We start from the raw sequence: 16,617 nt of genomic DNA on the forward strand, positions 1-16,617 counted from the left end.
TTGGAGGAATCCTGAACACCTCAGTGTAGGAAACCCAGGTCTTTTGTGAATCTTAATAAAAGTGGGCAATGAAAGACCTAAAAAGAATTGTCAGGTAGCAGATTCCTTGGAAGCACTACTTGAGATAATCTTCCCACACAGTATACATTATGGAGAGGTTAATGACATCATCATTGGCATTGTGGTGAGTTCTAAGCGAAGGTGAATCTGTCAATTTTGCTGTGGATCTCAACTGTGCCACTCAACTACCACATTAGTATAAAAACAGGCATGTGATACAGCTTGCCGGTAATCATGCCAAACTTAAAAACCACACAGCATATTTACATCTTAGTGGCACTAAAGCTAACACATAAATCTAGCCATACATGCAGGGTACATTCCCCACACCTTCTGCGGAGGTCCTCTGCCACTGCAGCAAACACCATGGGGTTGACTTACTAAAGGCAAGTAGGATGTGCACTGCCAGTGAACTGAAAGTGCAGTTGCTCGAAATCTGAGAGGAACATGCAAGAAAAAAAAAAAACAGCACTTCTGCTTGCACATGAATGGATGAAAGAAATCAGCAGAGCTTTGCCTTTTTTCAGAGCTTCCCCTGGGCTCTAAAGCAACCGCACAGTCTAACTTTAGTAAATAAACCCCCATATCTCCCCTAGTCTCCTTCTCAGCTCAGATGTGTCACATGACCTCTCCCATGCCTAGCTGAATTCAGGAAGGAACAAAAGAAGGAATGAGTGCCAAGGGGGGTTTAGAGGATATTTAGGAGAAGATTATTTGTGTTGGAAGCTGGGATTTGATGAAGGGAGGAAATCATTTTTGCTGGTGGGGTATTCCAGGGAGGAGAGGACTTGTGCTAAAAGGGAGGGACTTGTTGAGGGGGTGGAATCTGGGGATAGGAATTTGTCATAGGTGGGGGGAATATAATTTATGCTGAGGGAGGAGCACGTCAGTGCCAGGGAAGGATTTGTGCTAGCAGGGTATTTTATCTGTGATGGGGAACTGAATTTGGTGGTAAGAGATTCGGACAAAGAGGGGAGTTGGGGGGGAGGGTAGTGTTGTGCTTAGGGAGTTTACCGGGAAGTGGGCTAGATTTTTTTTTGGGGGGGGATTTGTGTAAGGGAGATTAAATTTGAGGGTTAACCAAAAGGTGCCCCAGTCTTTTACAATCTTTGCAAAGCTTCTGCATAGAAGGGAGAGAGAACGTTGCACAACAAGGTCTTAAATACAACATCAGCACCATGCTCAAATACTCTCATATGTGCTTGGATTAATATGATGAAACATTTAGCGCAAGTTATTTATCATATGCAAATATCTGCTATCGAGCATCATAAAGTCCATTTTGTAAAACAAAGTTGCTAGATTCATTAACACATACTCACCAGCAAATGCAAAAACATGTAAATGTATTCAGAAAACTAGCAAAAGAGCAAAAAAGGACAAAAAAAAAAAACCCAACAAGATGAGTGGGAAACTAGTAATGGCAGCGATCTTTAGCAGCACTGCGGCGGACATTCTGACAATGGGGGGGAACTGACTTGGTGTCACACCAATACAGTGATCAGTGCTGAAAAAAAAAAAAATTAACAGCACTGACACTGTACTAATGGCACTGGACAGGAAGGGGTTATTATGCGGAGGATCAAAGGGTTAACTATGCGTAGGGAATGTACTGGGGGGGGGTGTGCTTCACTGTAAGCAGTGTGCCTGAGCTGACAGGGAGGAATACTGTTAGTAAACAAAACAGTCTTCCTCCCCATCGGAGATGCTTGGTAATCACCGGGCGCCGGCAGGTCATTACTGTCCTGGATCCGGTGATTGACAGCCGAGGTCGCAATTAACGGCGCGGGTAGGGCACGTGCCCTACCCGGAAATTAAACATCAAGTATATATACGTGATTTTGCGCACCTGTACCGCCCTGTAGCAGTATTTCAGATATAGAGCAGTCGGGAAGCGGTTAAAGGTATGCTTCGAGCTTAATTAATTCTCAGTAGTCAAGCACAAATAAATCTAGCAATAAGTTAATGTGCATTTACCTTTAAAGTATAACTAAAGGCAAAGGTTTTTTTTTTGCTTTGTTTTTTTAGGGTTTTAATGGAATGGAGAGGGATTAGAACCCCTATCCAGTTTTTCGGCACTTCACACAGGAAGTGAACAAGCATGGGGAAAAAAAAGAAAAAGATACAAGGGCCAGAACACTCAAGGTATATTCACAGTCCCACTGCATGGCACAATGCCTGTCTCCTATGTGCCTGGATCACACCACTGAGTTGTGGAGGTGTGTGGGCACAGAGCACTAAGAAAAAGCACTGTATGCAGTATTTTTATCAACCCCAGAGGCAATTAGACTTTATGAGATGTCTTTGACTTATAAATATAATAAAAAATTGTTAGAAAAAAAAAACATCCGCCAAGCTCAGCGCAGCATTACTGTGCTAACCTCAAATGGATCATACTGCACACCAACCACTGTGTGAACCAGCCCTTAGGAGGAAAGTTACATAGCATCAGAAGGAAAGGGGCATGCCAACTATATCCTTGAACCCTGCCATTAACAACCAACCCAATGTACTAGGTCACACTAAGTAGGCCAAATGTTGTCAACCCTAGATTCTCACTGCCATTGGTCTGCCATGGTCATCTGCTGTGCCTGTCCATACACCATAAACTATTCAATACGACTATATCAGGCTTAGGCTCCATGCACAGTGGGCATAACACTGCTAAAGTTCGTGGTGTAAAGTCATGTTAAAAACGTGAGTTTCTGCGGTTTTTAGTGTTTTTGCATTAGCTGCGATTTACAGCGTTTTTCTGTGTTATGTTTTGCTGTGATTTACCGCATTTTTCTGTGTTATTTTTCTGCCTTAAGAGTACTGTAAAATTCTCTTCTGTGACCATTATCTTAAACTGCTGATTGAAAAATATTTCCATGTGAAGTAAAATATAAACCATATTATGTCTTTCCTGCTACGTGACACTAAAACATCCCTGTTATCAGACACTTCATTCCAGAGGCCATCGTGGACTTCCTTTCAAAATTCCCAGCACTCTCACAGGTTACTTGGCAAATGGGTTGTTATTCACTTATGACTGAAATCTGAGCAGACAGCTAAACATGTACTTGAAATAAGTAGGTAATACTACTTTATTTGTGAAAGATTTCAAATTCTCTTCATACATTAAGTCAATGTGAGAAAACCCTGCCAAATGGCACAGCCAGAGAAAAAAATGCCAGCAAATCATCAAAGTTGGTCTGTCCAATCACAGCCCTTAACACAATTAGGTTTAAAAAGAAACGTGGAGATGCAGATATTTTTTAATCCAAACATGTAACTCTCTTGCAGCAGAAAATTAACAACTCCACATTTACTTTTGGATGTAGAATTCTCTTTGAAAGGGCAAAAGGAAGTGAAAGACTGCCATCGCTCTCCTGTCCAAAAAGAAGAATAGGGTTGATTTACGAGGTGTGAGGAGTATAGTTTGTGTGCTGGTAGTGAAAATTCTTGGAACTGGGCAGTATGTGTTGGGGTGCAGATCTCACTGGTAACATGAATACTGGGATGGTATACTGTGCTGCTGTGATTCAGATCTCACTGAGATCTGGATACTGGGTGGTGTGCTATGTGGGGTGCAGTGTGGGTATCACTGGTAACATGAATACTGGATAGAGCTGAGTGTGTAGATCCTGTAGATCTTCTCTGTGGACACTTGGGAGTCAAATTCTCTGCAGTTCAACAAGAGAAAAACATTGCCAATTCCCCCATCCACACTCTCACTGTGCTATTGTGTTCTCAGGGCATGGAGCCTCTCCGCTGTCAGAACACTACAATCAGTGTTGCCAGCTATAGCCAGCAGGACGGACTGTCCAGAAAATACTTGGCCCTATTGACAGATCAAATTCTGTGCAACCAGGGTGCCTGTACATGGATCAAAATTCAGCCAGTCCCTGCACAAGTTTGTTTACACTGGCTAATCCATAGGGGAGACTGGAGGGTTCAGTCTAGTCAGTCTGAAAAATTGACAAGCGGACTGGATCGGGTGAAAGGGGCCTTAGTGCAAGTACCTCTTTTTCTCTTTTATGCAGTTGTCACGTGACACAGTTTATTGCTTTTCACCGCATTGTAAGACAGGTAGGTAGAACGAGCAGCAAACCTCTGACACAGCCAGCAGACATCACTGCAGGAACATCCATTCCTTTTCATGTGGCTGCTCAGTGCTGATTGGCTGCGGTCACGTCGTTTAAAAAAAAAACAAAAAAAAACACATTATTCAGATGTAGTGAACACAGTACTTTATTGCATACACGGTGGCACCACCCTAAAGCTAATAGTTTCTGAATGCGAATTTATAACATGTCATGCGCAGTTTTACCGTGACTTGCTGAAAAATCCTTGGGAAGTCTTGCTACATAGATCAGTTTCCCATTTATCCAAGGCAGAATGGAAATGGATGTTCATTGCAGCCAGACCAACATTGGCAAAAGCGTGGAAAATACCAAATATAAACTTAACTGAGGTTAAGCAGCGACTCATGTGGTCTGTCACCAAGTTTCAATTTGTATTTTTCTCAATGGAAAACCTTAATAAAACCTCTTGGAATTTAATGGCGACTCATGGGAACGTGATCCAAGAGAAAATTACAGCCATACTTAATGCACTCATTCCAAATTCCTTAAAGTGGAACTTTAGTCAGAAATTAGTCCTGCTAGATCACACAGGACTTTTGCAGGTATAGCTATGTAAAAGTAAGTGCCTGTACGGTTTAAAATCCAGTAATACACTGGGGGTTATTTACTAAAGGTGAAGAGTGCAAAACCTAGTGCAAGATCCAGGATTCTTTGCCAAAACGTAATTGAACAATTTAAAAGTTAGAAGCCGATTGGCTACCATGCACAGCTGCACCAGATTTTGAGTGCACCAGTTGTCAATCTCCCCCCACTGTCTCACCCTGTTCTGTACACGCTCAGTTGCTCTATTTTTTGGCTCTGCGCCAAAAATCTAGAGGCCAGTCTAAAGATTTACTGCTGCTCTGAGCTTTAGCAAAATGGATGCCTCCAGCAAGATGAAACAGGAACAATTCTGGAGGCAAATTTACAGCACATACTAATTTTGGTAGCACAATTATTAATGTGGAATGTATGTTCATTGCTAAAGCACATTATTTTTATCAAGTGGTTATGGGTAAAGTTCTGCTTTAAAATCTGGGCACTCTGACTGGACTACAACAACCATATGAATATTGATCTCTCTCTCCTTTCAATATGATGTTCCAGCAGAGGTAATGCAACATATATATATGTCTGTTCCCCCCCCGATCCAATGTTATAACCTACTTTATACTACTACTTAATGTTTTGTTTTTTTGCATCTTACTCAACTCAGATTGTCAGGCACTGTACTTACCTGCCTTTTCTTCTATTTCTATTTTTTCCTCTCCTAACCTCTGTTAATCTTTCTGAACCAGCTTCACCCTTGATCAATCAAGGGCTCAGTTTGACTCCCCTTGACTCTCCCATAGTGCAACTGTGCACAAAACAGTTGGGCTGCAAAATCTGATGCAGCTCTGCATACAAACCAATCAGATTCCAGTTTTTTTTGTAAAAGCTTAATTAAACAAGCTGAAGTTACAAGCCAATTGGCTACCATGCACAGCTGCACAAGATTTTGCACTCTCCAGTTTTAGTAAAATCAACCTCACTGTCTGTTGCTAGTGTCCTAGTATTTGCCCCACCAGCAGGCATACACCCTAAAGGGTCTTCAGAGATAGAAAAGGGAATCACAGCCCTGAACCTGTAAAGCACTCTGCAGCTGCCTCACATGTTGCACAAAAGTACCTAGGCAAGCACCCTCAGCAGAGTCCAGTGCCAATGGCCAATTTATAGGCTGGCCCTGTTGAGATCTCAGCAGGGTCTGGTCATGGCTTCTGTGGCAATGCTAAGACTCGGCAGATCAAGAAAGTTGCAAAATAAAAACCCTTCTGGCTCTGTAGCAACTGAAGAAATGTTTTAAATGAAAAATAATCTTGAGAGGAGGAGAGAAAACATATTCTTTTAGGACAACAGCAAAAAAAAATTAGGCAGCTTTGGAATTGAAGGGGTTATACTGGGCTTTCTTTACAGCTTTGTTTTGTCCAATCTTCTGAAGGCAGCAGCATGGACCAATGTGCCTGAATACTTTACCCTGTGACCCTTAATGTCCTATTAGGAAATTGAGTTACCGTATTTTTCGCCGTATAAGACGCACTTTTTCTTCCCCAAAACTGGGGGGGAAATGTCAGTGCATCTTATAAGGCGAATATGGAGCGGCCGGTCCGGTATTTCCACCGCGGCCGTGTCAGAATACCGGGCCGGCCGCTCAGCTCTGCAGCGGGACCTTACCTGTTCCTCTATCCAGTGGCGTGCTGTCTTCCCGGCTTCTGTAGTGTGGGCACTGGGCATAACAGCCGGGTGCCAAGTGCGCATGCGCAAGAAGCGATGCTTTTTGTGAATGGTAAGGCGGTACCTGGGACACATGACAGATCCCAGAAGCCGCCGGACCAATCACAAAGCGCAAGTGCTTCTCGCTCATGCGCACTGGGCACCCGGCTGTCATGCCGAGCGCCATTACAGAAGCCGGGAAGAAAGCGTGCGGCTGGATCGAGGAACAGGTAAGATCAAACAAAAACTCTGCGGAAGTAAGAGCGGGTACCTGTCAAATTCAGGTACCCGCTCCCCACCTCCCCAAAGGTCAGCAGTCATCTCCTGTACTGTCCGCAGTCTCTGGTCATCCCTGTGCTGTCCGCAGTCTCTGGTCATCCCTGTGCTGTCCGCAGTCTCTGGTCATCCCTGTGCTGTCCGCAGTCTCTGGTCATCTCCTGTACTGTGTCTGCAGTCCATTAGTTCAGAATTTTTTTTTTCCTGTTTTCTGCCTCTAAAACCTAGGTGCGTCTTATGGTCAGGTGCGTCTTATACGGCGAAAAATACGGTACTTCTTTTGCTCTTGCTCTGGTTTTCACAAGCAGTATGTCTTTATCTGCACTAATATTCACATGTTTGAAGCAACACACTACAGTCCATATTGATAAATATTTTAGAAACCGCAGGTTATTCCCTAGAAACTATGTTCAAAAGAATATATTTAAAGCGAACCTTCCCACCTTTCACAAAAATCACATCAGCTCAGCATGCCGATATGAAAACGTTTATTAATGGAACATTTTTTGCTTTTACTTAAAGTTATTGTTGTTCCATTTCTTAATTTGAGGCACTGGTGAGGTAATCCTCGCCTCACAGCTGTATCCTGGAATGATCCTGACATGTTCCAGGAGGCAAACCCAGAGATCAAGGAAGTAAAGAGAGATTCATTCATCTGCCCTTAGTGAAAATGGCCACCATGGGACAAATGGGGAGGAAAAGAAAAATAAGGTATGCAAAGAATAAAAAGCCTGCAGTTATCTACAAAAGTATCTGTTTGTAGACTACCATTACTAAACATTTCCAAAAGGTGGCTTTGTTGTAATTTTTATAAAGGATGAAGTTACTCCTTAAAATTTGTCTACCGTTTGACACCTCCAATGTCTTACAAACTACCTGTGTCATTACTGTCATTTTTAGATGCAAGCCTTAAAAATAAAGAATTAAAAATAAACAGTCCACAGAATGCCATAAAACAAACTACTATGGCGTGTTTTAAATCATAGTGTGACAAAACCAGATTCTTCATTACATTTTTTCCCCAGACCTGTGTATAGAATTCTAGGCTAGTATACATGCAAAGAAAATCGCCTTTACATAAGAACCAGAAGAAACAATTTAAACTACAAAGACACAATCCCTTCTCCAGAGTTAAATACTCATCCTGATAATACCATTAGGTAGACAAGCTCATTAAATGCGTAATAAAAACACAAACACTAGAGCTAAACAGCAAAGGTGGCACAAACAGGCTGGGAATAACACAAAGAGAATCGGAATACTTATGTGCCAGCTATCACCGTCAGGGGAAAAAATTTGAATCATGTACATCAACTATTCAGTGTATATTGGGCAAGCTGCCAACAGAAAGTGAACTGTTGTGCTAATATTTACCTTTGTATATCAACAGAGAAAAAAGGACCAATACCATAATTTTCCACTGTCTAATATAGACATATTTTGTTTACATCAGACTTTAAAGTTCCTAGCTGAGACATTTTATGTAACCTACACTGATATTTGTGTGTGCGCTCCTTGAATGCACCAATATAATTTGTATCATGTGAGAGTCTCTGCCATGTATAGGCACAATCATGTTATGCCATTCAAACATTAAGGGGCTTAAAAACACTGCTTATGCAGCCATTCAGCTGTTCTTTTTCTTTTTTTTTTCCATAAAAACACACCTCTATGTTAGCCTATGTGGCCATGCACACATATGTGTTTATAGGCATATTTGAAGAACAGCGTTAACAGACAGAACAAAAAAAAAAAAAAATGCACCAAAAAATAAATAAATATTTAAAAAGGTGCATTCGGAGAGGAGCTTTGGAGCATAATTTACATGTGTACACACAAAAACATACTTCAATTAATATTCTGGCCAATAGAAAGCATTTATGTTTAACACCATGCGCACAAAAATACGCAACATTAGAGGCAATAGCAGAAAAAAATCCAGTATATATTCATATCTGTATGAGGCCTTTTGTATATAGAAACATCTACACATATATATGTAGAAAAGAAAGTAAAAAGCCAACACTGTCACGTAACAAGATAATGTTTTCTTACACAGATTAATAACATTAAAAATTAGCATACATTCTCATCAGAACAGCTGCTCTCATAGAGAAAACAAGGAATCAAGATAAATGAAAGCAGAATTCTCCGATAAGGCTAGTCATCCTCATCAGATAATTTAAGCAGGGCAATAATCTTGTAGATCATATATCATACGGTACACACAATGACTGCTACCCATAGCAACTTGCATTTACTGTATTTAAAAGGCACAATCTGAATTTTAAAAAAATAGTAATCTTTTCAAAAGGAACTTTCATGTGAAAATGTTTGAACACTTATAAGGTCCCTTTCACACATGGTGGATTCTGTTGCGATAAGCAGGGATCTGTGAGCTGATCTCCTGCTGATAAGAGCATCCGTGGCCACTCAGTATCTGCAGAACAGACACAGGCAGAGCGAGCTCTGCTCTATGGGTGGCCGAAAGTAAACAGATTCTGCTGTCCATTTTTACCCGGTTACCTTCAATCTACTCTGCTAAATGGTAGAGGACTGAGCCCTCATTGTTTTTTTTTTAGTAGGCCTGATCAGACCCCGAGGTTAGGAAAACATAAACTCAAGTCTGTTTATACCCGCCTGTCCTTTGGGGTGAATGCACCTTCCGATCAGGTTGACCTGAAAAACTGACAGGCGGGCCTGATTGGAACACCCATCTGGAAGGGGATTAAAAGCCATTAATACAATCTTATTCAATGATCACAACATGTATTTTACCATTTTAAAGAAAACTTGACAGCACTGGGCTTTTGCAATCATCTGACTGCTTCTTTGACAATTCAATTGTGCAAGCGTAATGTAAAAGATTTTCCAGTCTCCTTATTTAGCTATTCTTAACTTTTCCTTTGCCTAAACACTTCGGGAAGGATTTATTACAAGAAAATGGGATGTTCACTTTGCAAGAGAACTTTCCCTTAGTTTCACAACTGCAGTGAAATTTCACATTGCAAAGAATACCCAATCACGTACAAAGAAACTAAAAAACAGGACTTTTGTTTGTACATGATTGGTTGATGGAAGTCAGCACAGCTTTCACTAAGCGAAGGGCAAAATTCCCTTGTAAAGTGAAAAGCCTATTTACCATTAGTAAATCAACCTCGTAAGGCCACATCACACATGCAATCTTGACACTGATGAAAATCACTGTTGCCAGGATCCTAAGAAGCTTTGAGCTACAGAATTTTGTCCTTGCTAGTGAGACCAGCAAAATGTCACTCCCTGATTGCTAGCATGCAAGATTCAGTATTCAGGTCCAGCAAAAAAGCATTAAACGGTTACAACAAGATTTCTAAACAATTGGTCAAGAGTCCATAGTCCTGAAGATAAGTTGATAAAAAAAATTTAGGAGGACATTTTGACCTGTTGCCAAAAAATAATGTGCAAAGATCAGTGCAAAGCTAAAGCCGGCCACTGACAATGTGATATTCTTTCCTGCAACCATGGGCTGCAGGTAAGAAAAAAAGAAAAATAAAAAATTGCTAGATTTCCCCATTAACACAGCCAGTGTTGGTGGGAGAATCTCTCCCGTGTCGCTACTGTGTTCACCCAGCAGGGAGGCGCGGAGGGGTGGGGCTGGGTAACTGTCCCTGCCGGGAGAAAACAGTGAATACTGGTAGCAAATATAGCCACTGGCAATAATCGCATTAAAAAATCTGACAGGCTGGTTTTACCCAAGTCATACAACAAACAATCAAACTGGGTACAATCAGCCTACTCATAGACAGTTTGAATCTCGGCTGGTCCCTGCTGAACCAGCGGAAATTCTAACAATCTGAGACCAGTTTAAAGAACTACACAAATTCTTTTTTCTCCCATGCAGTGGGGCTGTGCCCGCACAGCATGGGTTAACTGCCCATCTTGTCTAGGGGCACACTGAAAGGCTATACTTACTGGATCCTTTGATCCTCCAGAAAACTATGCCCCCCCCCCACGTCCAGTGGTGGACTGTTCCTGCCGTCCTCACGTCCACAGCCGACCTATGGGCATGATGATGCCAGTAACAGTCCATTCACAAGACCGCTAGCGTGCAAAGGGGCAGGAGTGGCAGGGACTGGTCTTGCGTTCGAAGAATCGCCAGATTAGGCAAGTATATTTCCTCTCTGCAATCTCCTAGACAAAAACAAGCAGTTAACCCATGCAATGGGGGCACAACCCCAAGGCATGGTAACATAAAAATTTTGCCCGGAGTTCTTCTTTAAATTGTACCACTGTAAATCAGGTAACTAAAAATCTCCAGGCATTCCTTACACTTCATAATATATTTGCGAGTCTACTGCATGAAGATGTAAAGTGCACTTGCCGTTATACACAAATATATATTATAACATAAAAGAAAATCAATCATATCAAGGAATAATGCAAAATCTCAAAAATATTCATAGAATTTGTGAATCTGAAAGGAAGGTATACCACACATACACACACACTTTAGAATGTAAATAAGAGTACCAGGTCTCCCCCCTCGCAATAAATGGTTTATTTGGTGTGAGTACTGAACTATATCACGTATGAAAAACAACATGTTCCTTCTAGAGCTAAGCATGACCCAAATGAAAGCATAACATTCTACTTTTATTCTGCGACGCATCTATAAACACAGAAACCCACATGGACATGGGCATACAGACATGTTTTGTTTTGTTGAACTAACCATCTGCTCAGCAGCAAGAAGTCTCCAAGCTCGTGTGGCTGTCTCAGGTGCAGGATCTGCCTAAACATTCAAGCATCTTATTATTAGATGGATACTCCAGCTGCAAGATGTTTAGGAAAGATTTCTGTCCTGGGAAGACAAATGAGTGAGAATAAAGAAGTAGAGAATAATATCTCTGCTGGACATGTATGGGAGGGTGGCAGACCTCAGCAGGGAAAAATAGCCTCATAACTAGGAAACTCAATAAAAACTGTTTATACTGCGTCGTGTGAGGAAGTGAGGTGTGTTAAGGGTGCTGGGACACAAGAGTTTTAAATCGCTTAGTATCATCAGTATGTTGCAAATACTGCAACTGTCAAAGAGTCTTGTACTGTTAAGCCATGAAAAATCACAAATGCAGCAGGGTCCTTTTTTCATAAAGGAACACAGAAAATGATAAACATTTTAACAGTTTGAATCTTGTATACTGATCTTGACTAAGATTTTTCTTTTACATTGTATACATCTGTAGGAAAAATATACACCTTGTCAAAAAATAGACTGCTCCGCTTTACAATTTAGCTACCTTATCTAACAAAAGTAAAGTCTGTAGGATGTTTACTAGAAATACCCAAAAATAAAATTAGAAACTCACAAAGAATCCATATAAATTCCAAACAAATAAGGGGCTTAAATGAATCAAGACAATGGCAACAAAAATCAAATTTGTTTGGGGCAAGGTATAAAAAAACATTTACTTTGAGAATAAATCCAAAAACAAGCCACAGTAGCTTCAAATGTAATAAGCCCCTGGGGAGGGTGACACAATATCCTTACCTCTTTATACCACTAAGAGTGATATTCCCTCTGGACAAGTATTGATATGCATGCAGAGAAATATGCAATCAGGCAACGATGACACAGTATTAATCTTTGCTAAATCCACACCCAGAACCAGAAAAAAAAGCCAGTCCCTCCCTAAACAATAGCTCACCCACATTGCAAAAAGCCCTTCTCAAGCAAATATTTCATCAAGTCACCTCCGGTGCACACACTTCCTTTTTTCTCTCTATTCTCTAACTTCATCATATTTACTGGTGTAGTAAGGAAATAACATACTGTGCAAAAGTCTTGAGAGTGTTACCACTACACACAACAAAACTATGTTGACTTAATCACAATCCACTATTATAGTAGGTCATATCAGTACAACGAAAATTAAAAAGTAAAACTGACAAGCACACATCTGCCAGTACACACATGATTACTGAGAAAAAAAATAACTGCTGTGTCTGGCCTTCACAGCAAATTTAAATAAAGCAATCAACTTCACGATTAACAAAAGTAAATGTGTAATTTCCTGTCTTTCCAGGTCACTAAATACTAGATTGGCAGATCACTAAAGCTCCACTCCATAGCTGCGAGTGTGGTCATGTGTGCAGTACATGATCTGACCACCCTCAGAGCAATAACTTCACAGCACTCTATGACCCTGTAATACCGGCATAAGGGGGAACCCACAAACAGATGCTCACCAGACTTGTGACTGCAAATTGCTGGTAGCTTAAAGGCCAAGTTCACTTTTGCATAAATAAATGCACATTTTTACAGAATAATAATGTGCATTATTTTTTCCAGCAGGAGCCTGGAAAGCACTGCACCTGTGATCAGTAGACCATGGGTGCTATGTGGGCTCCTGCAGATATGTCCCCCAGCTTTCAGCCCCTTTATCTGTACAGGCTCTCTGTTTGAAATCAGAACATATCAGGGGAATAGGAGAGCACTCACAAGTGCTCCCACAGCCCAATGAAACTGCAAGTCTATCTGCCGCAGTGGAAGACGGTACTTGTAGTTTATTCATTCACAGGAACATTCACAGGAACCCTAAATACAAGTGGAAAGTGCAACATGTTCCCAAAAGGTCCTTAAAAGGATAGATTCACCTTTGGGAACATGTTACACGTTCCATCCCTTTTTAGGGAGGAACCTGTAACGTCTTCTCAATGCTGCAGCCGCCTCCCACTGCTCCCCCCTCCCTGTGACAGAAGTACGGGGAGAAGTTCCCTAGAGTAGCTCTCAGTATTTAAAAAAAGCACGGCCCTGTGTTTCTCTGCCCACACAGCAGCATTATTCATTCTTTCACAGTGTTCTGTGAATGAATTAACTACAAGTCCCGACAGCCTTAGTGGCTGTTGGCTTGTAGTTCTCAATGGACTAACACAGTGCTGTGGAGCACCATGGTAGTTCATTGAACCTTCCTGTCCTGCTTGCCTGTACTCTCTTTTGTTACCAGCGGTTTAGACATTAATGGCTGTGTGTTGAGTTATTTTGAGGGGACAGCATATACAATGCTATACAAGCTGTACACCCACTACTTTACATTGTAGCAAAGTGTCATTTCTTCAGTGGTGTCACATGAAAGAAAATATTTACAAAAATGTGAGGGGTGTACTCACTTCTGTCAGATACTGTATATATTTCATTTTATTATTTACACAATCACCTTTGGTTCTTTTTATAAAGTGGCAAATTGTTATAGTAATATTATAAAATATTATATATATATATATATATATATATATATATATATACATACATACGTACATACATATATATATATATATATATATATACACACACACATATGTGTATATATATATATATATATACACACATACATACACACACACACACATATATATATATATATACACACACACACATATATACCACACACACACTTAAACACACACACAATACTGTGTAAATAATACAACTCTGCCTCTGGATAATATAAATGCATTTTAACATAGCACATTAAGCCTCATGTTTTTGCAGTGTGTAGAGAACATAGCTGAAAACCTCATCAGTACCGGATTACATCATTAAAGTAACCCAGGACATCTGGCAAGGCCGATAACGTTTCAAGCTGATTCAAGATAAAGCAGATTGTAAAACAACATGTAAACAAATGGTAGCCTTTAACAAGCATAAAGTTTTCAAACTAAATTCACTGATGTGTACATTTTTAAACCTCACCCAAAAAAGATGGGATGATCATCTTAATGGAGGAGCCACAGGCAAAAAACACAGCTACTAAAAACAGACTGTAAACCCAAACTCAAAAGTTACTGTAAATTTAAAAAAAAAAATGCAGCTTTATTCCAGATTATGTTTTCTCTAACAGATTCCCTGGCAACAGGCTCTTTCCTTTACTGCTGGATTTAAAGTGGTTCCAAAGCCAAAGCCTCAAGGTTTTTTTTTTTTTTTTTAACGGTAATGCATTCTTTGCATTAGGGTGAAAAACCTTTCTGTGTCACAGACTAGCCCACTCACCCCCCTATACTTACTTAAGCCTCATCACAATCCAGCGCTATGCATGAGAGCTATGGCTTTCCTGGCTTTGTCCCTCCCCACTAGGCAGATCAATAGCAGAATGAGCCACTGGCTCTTGTTTCTGTCAAACTCCAGTGAAGAGGGAGCGAGGGGGGCAGTACCGAGTCCCGCTATCTGTGTCAATGAACGCAGCAGTGGGGCTCAGGAGTGAGCCTGCATGAGTGCCTCCATAGAAATAAGCTTTCTATTGGGGGCACCAGCAAGAGAGGAGGAGCCAGGAATGCCAGCAGGGGACCCAAGAAGAGGAGGATTGGGGCCACTCTGTGCAATTCTATTACACAGAGCAGGTAAGTATAACATGATATTTATTATTTCCTTTACAACCGTTTTAAAACTAGCTAGCAAGAACAAGGTTGCCTTATGCTGAAGGCTTGAGTTGTGAAGGGTAAAGAGCTAGGAGGGAACAACTTAAAGGATTGGCAGGTAAAAAAAAAATGTGCATTTATTATTTTCAAAATGTGCCAGAATCTATAGGGGCAGAGGAACCCTCACTCACTGTCTCAGGAGTTCTACTGCATAGAAACATGTTGCTCCATAAAAACGGGTGTAACATGTGACTAAATGTGAAACTATCCTTTAAGACAGGTGAAGGGACTTCTTACTATTGCCATTACAGTGCAACTCTGGTACAGCTGTAATGTGGGGTACACAAGAGAGAAACAAGCAATGTTAGTGCAGCGATCCCCCCAGCTGTGCTATTGTGTTCTGACAGGGGCATTGCCCTCCCTGCCAGAACACAATGATCTGTGCTGGCAGCCTTTGGCTACCAGCGCTGATCAGATGCTAGTTTTCCAGCATGACCATTTGAGAAAAGCTGCTTCTAAGACTGGCTTCTGTTGGACAGAGTTATACACACAGGGCCAAAGTCAGCCAGTTCCTGCTGAACCGGCTGTTTTCGGATGCTTTTTGGCCCATGTATACCCAAACTATACGTCTTCAACCCTTCATTTGCAAATCTTTTGTATATGACTTAGTGGCAGTTATATCTGATTTTTTTCGGTTTTAAAGTGTGTTAGAAGGCCTACAGAATCGATGGTAATGAATCAAAACACAAATAACACATGTTTTGACACACCAGGAACATGTATTAAAATGCCTTGGTCGATGGCTATTAACTCTATCCACTCCAAATCATAACCTGAAAGATGAATTGAAAACGCACATCAAACACACATAAAATGCATGTCAATGCACAAAGGAAATGCACCCTTACACATAAAAATGCGCCCACTTAACACTACAAGAATAGATAAATCCAAACGAGCCCGAAAAGCAAACGACGAATACTTGCCTATCCTGCTGCCCACACCACTGATCTTTGTTCTATTGAAGAGCTATAGCAGTCTAAAGACTCCAGAATTTGACGATTTGGACATTGTCAGATTCCTGGTCCCTGCTGCACATTGCAGTTCTAACTGCTGACCTCTAATGACATTACTGTTTCTTGCAGTAACATAGTGATCGGCAGGAGGAACAGCATAGCACAGTGGGGACCCAAGACATCCAAAATGCCACATAGTGTAAAGAGTAAAAAAGATTATTTGGCATCAGTAGAAAGTAATGATTAGCAGCAAAAAACTATTTTCTTTTACAACCTTGCCTCTGTCACTTTTGAATTACAAAAAAATAAAATAAAAATAAGCAGAGTGAATTTAAAAAGATGTTTAACTACTTCAGCCCTGGAAAGTTTTCCCCCTTCCTGACCAAGCCATTTTTTGCTATTTGGCACTGCGCCATTTCAACTGGGCACAGCGTTGCATGACTGCGCAATTACCAAACAAAATGTGTGTCCTTTTCCCACAAAACTAGAGCTTTCTTTTAGTGGTATTTGATCACCAC

The 16,617-nt window shown here is 40.9% G+C and overlaps 1 protein-coding gene across 19 annotated transcripts in view; it reads right to left on the reverse strand.

Moving 5' to 3' along the window:
* Positions 1-16,617, reverse strand: part of EPB41 (erythrocyte membrane protein band 4.1) — a 290,966-nt gene that overhangs the window by 220,056 nt on the left and 54,293 nt on the right. The window contains exon 1 of one of the 19 annotated variants that reach the window (XM_089671905.1): positions 12,220-12,265. The exons of the other annotated variants lie outside the window; for them this stretch is intronic. The gene's annotated coding sequence lies outside the window, so the exon portion shown is untranslated. Of the gene's footprint in view, positions 1-12,219; positions 12,266-16,617 lie in introns of those variants that run through there. 19 annotated transcript variants of the gene reach the window in all.

This window comes from Staurois parvus, unplaced genomic scaffold, assembly GCF_062004578.1.
Source record: "Staurois parvus isolate SC_StPar_1 unplaced genomic scaffold, SC_StPar_1.0 ptg000115l, whole genome shotgun sequence".
NCBI classification, from domain to species: Eukaryota; Metazoa; Chordata; class Amphibia; order Anura; family Ranidae; genus Staurois; species Staurois parvus.